Below are 8,550 nucleotides of genomic sequence, written 5' to 3'. Positions count from 1 at the left end.
GGTGGGGATAAGGGGGGACGGGGAGAGAAAAGTGAGAAGGGGAGGATTGGGGGATCTTGGGGAAACAGGAAGATTGGGATAAAGGAAGGTTGGATAGGGGAGCAGGGAAGCACATATCTTAGTTAAGGGAGCCACCTTAGTGTTGGCAAGAGACTTGAACCTAGAGTGGCTCCCAGGAGCCCAAGGCGATGTCCCCAGTTATTCCCTTGGGAAGCTGAGGATAGGGAACCTGAAATGACCCTATCCTATAGCAATACTGACGAATATCTTTCATATCACCATAGAACCTTCATCTGGTGATGGATGGAGATAGAGACAGAGACCCACACTGGAGCACTGGACTGAGTTCCCAAGGTCCCAATGAGGAGCAGATGGAGGGAGAACACGAGCAAGGATGTCAGGACCACGGGGGGTGCACCCACCCACTGAGACAGTGGGGCTGATCTATTGGGAGCTCACCAAGGCCAGCTGGACTGTGACTGAAAAAGCATGGGATAAAACCGGACTCTCTGATCATGGCGAACAATGAGGACTGATGAGAAGCCAAGGTCAATGGCAAGGGGTTTTGATCCTACTTCATGTTCCGGCTTGGTGGGAGCCTAGCCAGTTTGGATGTTCACCTTCCTAGACATGGACAGAGGGGGGAGGACCTTGGACTTTCCACAGGGCAGGGAACCATGACTGCTCTTCTGATTGGGGAGGGAGGGGGAGAGGAGTGGGGGGAGGGGGAGAGGAGTGGGGGGAGGGGGAGAGGAGTGGGGGGAGGGGGAGAAGAGTGGGGGGAGGGGGAGAAGAGTGGGGGGAGGGGGAGGGAAATGGGAGGCTGGGAGGAGGCGGAAACTTTTTTTTTCTTATTCTCAATAAAAAAATGGCATTATATACAAGTAAAGATCAAATAAACATACAAAACTCATTTGTCCTGACTTGCTTTTGATTTTAAAATAACAAATTAAAGAAAGCTTAGGCCTCTCAAGCTGCTGCCAAGAGCCCCTCCATGTCAGGCAAGCCAGAGATCCCTTCTGGTTGATGCAGTTGCAGTGAATCTGAAAGTCAGCATTCTGACACAAGCAGATTGGCCAGATGGAAAGAATAATCTGAAGTGAAATTCAAAGTGTGATAAGAAGAAAAAGAAAAAAAAAACAACTATAATAAACCTATTTACAGGTACTTCCTAATGAACATTCAGAAATGCTATGGTGTTTTTAACAATTGTCACTGGCAATTCAAAAATGTAAATAAATTAATATATTGCATAATAACTGAATGGTTAATATCACTTTTAGTACATATTTCCCATAACTATCAAAAAATAATCCACCTTCACCCAGACTTGCCAGCTAGATATACAAGGTAAGCTAGGAACATCAAGTCTTATTTTAAAACACTAGCAGCTAATTCAAATGCTTTACAATAGGCCCAACAAAACACAACAAATCCATTGTTGGGATGTAGCCAACTTTCTCCCTTGCTCTATGGATAAAATGTTTTAAAAAATTACTCACCAAATATTATTAAAACCATCTTTGGTTAATACTAGAATAAAATGAGTATTGTAAGGAGACTGCTTGTTGGTTCCTGACTGCTGAACCCCAAAATAATCACACAGAAACCGTATTAATTAAATCACTGCTTGGCCTATTAGCTCTAACTTCTTATCAGCTAGCTCTTACATCTTAATTTAACCCATTTCTATTAATCTGTGTATTGCCACATGGCTGTGGCTTACTGGGTAAAGTTCCATCTAGCTCTGGTGGGGTTACATGGTTTTTCTCCGACTCTGCCTCCTTTCTCCCAGCATTCAGTTTAGTTTTCCCTGCCTATTTAAGTTCTCCCTGTCAACAGGCCAAGGCAGTTTCTTTATTAACCAATGGTATTCACAGCATACACAACACCTCCCCTTTTCTGATTAAATAAAAAGGAAGGTTTTAACTTCAACATAGTAAAATTACATAAAACTGTTATCAAGCAAGAATTACCGTTATAATATTTATATGTATTTTATCTTTTATCATAACTAAGGAAAACTGTAATTATTACTGTCTATTCTTCAACTCCATCAAAGACTCCAGAAGAATATAATATTACCTAAGTAAACAGGAAGTGCATTGTAAACAACTTTCAGAACTCTAAAATTGACAGAGATACCTCTCTGCCTGGACAGTCACCCAAAGTTCTTCTGTGCCACTGGGGCATCCATCTTCAGCCTACTGGCCCATAGTATATGGTAGAATTTTCCATGAAGCAGAAAATTTCAAAGGCAGTTCTGTCTATATTGGCATTTGCCAGTTACTCTCTTCTGTATCCTGCAGAATGTCTGGCAGACTCTTTCATGAAGCAGAAACCCCAAAAGACCATCTCACCTTTTGGAAAGTTCAGCAGTCATTTCTGTGTGGGTCCTGCATGTCCAATTCACATAGCATACCATCAAGCAGTTCAGGCAAGAGCAATTTCTTGCCCAAATGGTTAGCAAACTCCATAAGGAGCCTCTTTGATGCCCATCATCCTTTTGAAGTAATTTGCTGCCAGAAGCAGATGAGTCTCATTGTCATGAAATGTTCTAAGTTTTTAAAACATTTTAATGCCATATTCTGAAGGTCTATGAAAGATTTGAATAATACCTAACTGAAATAAATCTCTATATAACTAACATGACTACAAGATTGACTATTAGATAATTATCTAGACAAACATAATATCTTAATCAAGATCAGAAATACATATATACAGTATAACAAAATTGACCTTAAATATGTATCAATAAACCAAGATCCATACCATTAATGCAAATCTCTATAACATATCCCCCTTTAAATGTAAAGAAACATTTATAGACAATATTTGGGAATATGGGTGTTAGTTCTCTCCATACTGCTTCCTGCTGTTTATTGGGCAAAGTAATTTTTGAGGGATGTTCAAGGCAGCCTTTCAGGGGGCCTTGGTTCATCAAAACACATTAGTCTGGAAGCAATCCACAGGTTCTCATCTTTTGTGGAAACAAAAAAAGAACCTCTTTTCCAAAGCAACCTATCTATTGTTAGACTCAAATTCTGAAGTCAAGATACTTTTAAAGTATAAATGTTGATTACTTAGCTTTTTCACAATCAAAAAATTCAAAGAAAAAATAATAATATACATAATCCAAACTCTCTGAGTATATTCCATCTTTGCATGGCTTATTTTTTCTTTATTCCTTTTCATCTATGACTGTCTGTACTCTGTCTCTTTAAATACATTACCTTTAAAAAAAAAAAACATTTACTTCTTTTTATAACTGTCTATCAAGGATACTCAACTACTTCTCTAGCACCGTGTCTGCCTGCACACCACCATGCGGTACCGTGATGATAGTTGACTAAACCTCTGAAAATGTGAGCCTCCCCTATTAAATGTTTTTTTTTCCTTTATGAGAGTTGCTGTGGTCATGATGTCTTAGAAACCCTAACTAAGACAGATCCCAAACACTGAGCTTATGTAGTAAGCATGACCAAAAGGAAAGAAGAGGCCAGAGGTAGAAGCAACTTACAACACACAAAAGAACAAAAGCTTCTGGAAAAAGAGAGCACAGCACGCGAACTGTCTGCAAAAAGGGACAGCACATAGGTGGTCTACAGAAAAGCACCACACATGGACTGTCTGCACAAAGGCATGACATGTGGATGGTCTGTAGAAAGGCATGGCACACGGGCTGTCTGCAGAAAGGCACAGCAGGTGGACTGTCTGCAGAAAGGCTCAGCAGGTGGACTGTCTGCAAAAAGGCTCAGCAGGTGGGATGTCTGCAGAGAGGCACAGCAGGTGGGATGTCTGCAGAGAGGCACAGTAGGTGAACTGTATACAGAAAAACACAGCAGGCGGGCTGTCTGCACTGTTACAAGTTTGGTTGTGGTGACTAGACAAAGACTAGAAAGTCATGTCTCACATGGATACTTCTCCTGGCTAAAATTACTGTGTTTTTCAATCTTTTTTAATAAGAAAACTTATAGTGGAAAACTTTCTGATTCTGCTTCTGAAGAACAGTTTTGTAGTCTGAGCATGTGTGGCAATTGTCTCTCCTGAAATCAGGATGAAAGCTGAGAAGTTAAAAACATTCTACTTTAAGCCCCTCCACACCCAGGGCCAGTAAGAAGGTGCACCCACACTGTTCTCTGTGAATCTGTCCCAGGCCCTCAACTCCATGTCCAGGCCCAGTCAAGAACTACATTCATACACTTTCTTGGTTATTACTGAATTGGAATCATCAAAATCTTTCCAATCAAAAATTAACACTGAGGGGCTAGAAAGATGGCTCAGAGGCTAAGGACACAATCTGATCTTCCAGAGGTCCTGAGTTCAATTCCCAGCAACCACATGGTGGTTTACAATGAGACCTGGAATCCTCTTCTGTAGTGCAGGCAGATCACTGTATAAATAATAAATCTGAAAAAAAAAGCACTGAGTATTTGAAGGACTGACATGCAGATGCCTCTTCTATGAACTCAAATCAACAAAATTCAGGCAACAGCAAAAATAGAATTAAATATACACACAATAGAGACAGAATATAATCTCATATCAGATACATCCCCAATTTAATAAATCCATACACCCAAGTTTCTTCACAAAAACACAAGCAATATGAAAAGCCAAGATAACCAGTCTTCCCCAAAAGACCTCTAGTCCTATAGAAATATTCTCTGCTAAGAATTTCAGGATACGGAATTGAAAAGAATATAATATAATGATCAAAGAAGTCAATGAGTTTAGGGAAGACATGAAGAAATATCTGAATAACCTTAAAAGACAAGAATAACCCCCAGATTGAAGTTAAAAGGCACAAATAGCCCAATAAAATCATGAAGACAGTTCAATATTTGAAAAGTGAAAAGATGAGAAAAAATATTCCAATTAAATTGTACAAGGAAACAAATAACGACCCTATCCTAAAATCTGATAAAGTAGACTTCAAACCAAAATGAACCAGAAAAGATAAAGCAGGGCCCTTCATTTTGACTGATCAAAGGAACAATCAAGCAAGAAGACATTAGAATCCTAAACATATACTCACAAGACTCTGGAGCAGCAAATTTTACAAAAAGCCTACTGTTGACCTTCAAACCATAGACTTACCCCAACTCAATAATAGCAGGTGAAAAGTAACCTCCCTTTCTCAAATTGATGGTTTATAAAAACAAAAAATAAACAGAGAAGCATCAGCGTTAGAAAACATCATATATCAAATGGACCTAACAGATATGTATAGAATATTAAACACCAAAAAAATACATTCTCAGCAACCCATGAAAGTTTCTCTAAAATAGACCACATATTGAGACACAAAACAAACCTCAGCAAACATGAAAATATTGAAATAACTTCATGTATCCTATCTGATCACAAACAGTAAAACTTGAAATCAATAGCAAACTCATAGAGATTAAAGAACACTGCTGAATGATGAGGAATACAAAAAAATAAATTAAAATTTCCTGGTAATAAATGAAAACGAAAACATAAGATGAAGCAAATGAAAAACCTCTGAGATGCATCAAAAGAGTCCTCAGGAGTTCTCTTTCCCATCTTGCAAGATGGCGGGTGAAAAAGGCAAGAAACCTGATACAAAAGAGAAGAAACCTGCAGCCAAGAAGGCTGGCGGTGATGCCCCTGCCGCTGGTGCAGCCAAAAAGGGTGACCCTAAGGCTAAAAAGCTCAAGAAAGGGAAGCCCCATTGCAGCCTAAATCCAGTCCTTGTTAGAGGAATTGGCAGGTACTCCCGATCTGCTATGTATTCCAGAAAGGCCATGTACAAAAGGAAATACACAGCTGCGAAAACCAAGGTTGAAAAGAAGAAGAAAAGGAAAAGGTCCTTGCCACTGTCACAAAACCAGTTGGTGGTGACAAGAATGGTGGTACCCGGGTGGTTAAGCTTCGAAAAATGCCCAGGTATTATCCTACTGAAGATGTGCCTCGGAAGCTGCTGAGCCATGGCAAAAAGCCCTTCAGTCAGCACGTGAGACGCCTGCGTGCCAGCATCACTCCTGGGACTGTCCTCATCATCCTTACCGGGCGCCACAGGGGCAAGAGAGTGGTTTTCCTGAAGCAACTGGGCAGTGGTTTGCTGCTTGTGACAGGACCTCTTGCCCTCAACAGAGTTCCTTGAGAAGAACACATCAGAAGTTTGTCATCGCCACCTCTACAAAAGTTGATATCAGCACAGTTAAAATCCCCAAACACCTGACTGATGCTTACTTCAAGAAAAAGCAGCTGCGTAAGCCCAGGCATCAGGAGGGCGAGCTTTTTGACACAGAGAAGGAGAAATATGAGATTACAGAGCAGCGCAAGGCTGATCAGAAAGCGGTGGACTCGCAGATTCTGCCAAAGATCAAAGCTGTTCCTCAGCTGCAGGGCTACCTGCGCTCTCAGTTCTGTCTGACGAACGGGATGTATCCTCACAAACTGGTTTTCTAAATTGCTGACAACCTAATTAAACAACTTTATGTGTCAAAAAAAAAAAAAAAGAGTCCTCAGAGGGATCGTTACAGCTCTAAATGCCTACATTTAAAAAGATCAGAATGAGCACAAATAAATAATGCTGCATCTCAAAATTGTTAAAAATAAGAACAAAGCAAACAAATCTAGTCAAAAGGAAGAAATAGTAAAACAAGGGTAAAAATTAATGAAAAAAGAAACAAAAAATTCACAAAACAGTTAATCTAATAGCTAGTTGATTGGAAAGATAAAAGGATTGACAGACCCTTAACCAAATTAACAAAAGGAAGAAAGGAGGCCAAATTAATAAAATTAGAGATGAACAGGAAAACATTACAAGAGACACCAAAGAAATTCAGAAACTCACAAGGTAATACTCTAAAAACTGATAGATAGTCCATTAAACTGAAACCCTAAAACAAATGGATGGATTTCTGTATACATCCAAATAGCCAAAGTTAAAAGAAAAATCAACAACTTAAACATAGCCGCAGCAAATACAGAGAACGTGACAATAAAAAGTCATGGCTGGAGAGATGGCTTAGCAGTTGCTCTTTCAGAGGACCAGGCTTGATTCCCAGCACCCACATGGCAGCTCACAACTGTCCATAACTCCAGTTTCAGGGAATCATATGCCCTCTTCTGGCTCACAGGCTTTGCATACATGTGGTACACAGACATACATGGAAGCAAAGGACCGTACATATGAAATAAAAATAAAATAAATCTTTAAAAATAATAAAGTCTTATGACAAAAATAATACATTATACAACAACAATAACAACAGGTCCACATAGATTCACTGTAGAATTCTACCAGACTTTCAAAGAACTACCAACAATAGTTCTCAAATTGATCCAAAAAGCAAAAACAGAAGTAGCACTTCCAAATTCTGACTACAAAGCCAGGCAAAGATATCACAACAAAAGAGAGCTGTAGACCAATATTCCTGGTGATCATAGAAGCAATAACTCTTTTGTTTTTAATTTACTCTTTACTTATATATTGCATCCCAACTATGGATTTTCCTTTTTTTCTCCTCCCATCTCTCCTTTCCCCACATACCCTCTCTCCCCCCTCCTCCTTTTGACTCCTCTACTTTCCCTTCAGAAAAGGCCAGGCCTCCCAGGGATATCAACCAAACATAGCATGTCAAGTTAAAATAAAACTAGGCCATTCTGGTGAGGATGTGGAGAGAGAGGAACACTCCTCCACTGCTGGTGGGAATACAAACTTGTACAGGCACTGTGTAAATCAATATACCTCAATATACCCAGCTATACCACTCCTGGGAATATGCCCAAAGGATACTCCATCCTACCACAAGACAAAAGCTCTTAATAAAATTCTTGCAAGCCAAAATGGGACTCAGACATGGCCAAACTGATTTATCCTAGAGACACCATGATGGTTCAAAACACATTAATCCAATAAATGTAGTAAGTCATATAAATGAATTTAAAGACAAAAATCACATCATCGTCTCGACAGATGCAGAAAAGGTGTCTGACAAAATCCAATATGCTTTCATGATAACATTGTGCCAGGTAGGTGCCCCCCATGAACAAGCAAACACACAAAATAAATACATAATGAACAAATAAAATAAGAAAATGTATTATGGTGATAAATATGACAAGTAAATTTTTGTATATTTTTAAGGTTATAGAAGAGTAGTTAACACAGGAGTAGCATGGAAGAACCTTAAGAGATGGGTAACTCTCATCTCTGTTTTTGTTAATGTTTGAATTGTGAGCCTACATTCATATGTAAAATAATCAACCCTTAATATCTGAGACTGTGAGATTACTTGGACACAAAATTATTAAGAGGATGATTAACAAAGGCCTTTTTTTATATGGGACTTATCCAACATGAGGATGTCATATGACAGGTGCAACCAGAGCCTGAGGAACCCAAGGTGCCAATATTACTGCTCCTTTGAGCTTGGACTTCCAACCTCAGAGTGGAGAGAAAATAAAACTTTTGTTATGTAAATCAATCTATGTCATTTTATTATGACATTATACACAAATTAATACAATATTCAAGTGCAAAATGTCATCAATGAATAAGCTATGGTGTAT

At 39.2% G+C, this 8,550-nt stretch overlaps 1 pseudogene; it reads left to right on the top strand.

The window, feature by feature from the left end:
• Positions 1-5,544: 5,544 nt before the first annotated feature.
• On the top strand, positions 5,545-6,487 carry LOC126488701 (60S ribosomal protein L6-like; annotated as a pseudogene).
• The last annotated feature ends 2,063 nt before the right edge of the window (positions 6,488-8,550 follow it).

This window comes from Alexandromys fortis, unplaced genomic scaffold (genome assembly GCF_014885135.2).
Source record: "Alexandromys fortis isolate MF-2015 unplaced genomic scaffold, M_Fortis_MF-2015_v1.1 scaffold_187, whole genome shotgun sequence".
Lineage (NCBI taxonomy): Eukaryota > Metazoa > Chordata > Mammalia > Rodentia > Cricetidae > Alexandromys > Alexandromys fortis.
This window is presented reverse-complemented; position numbering and strand designations above follow the sequence as displayed.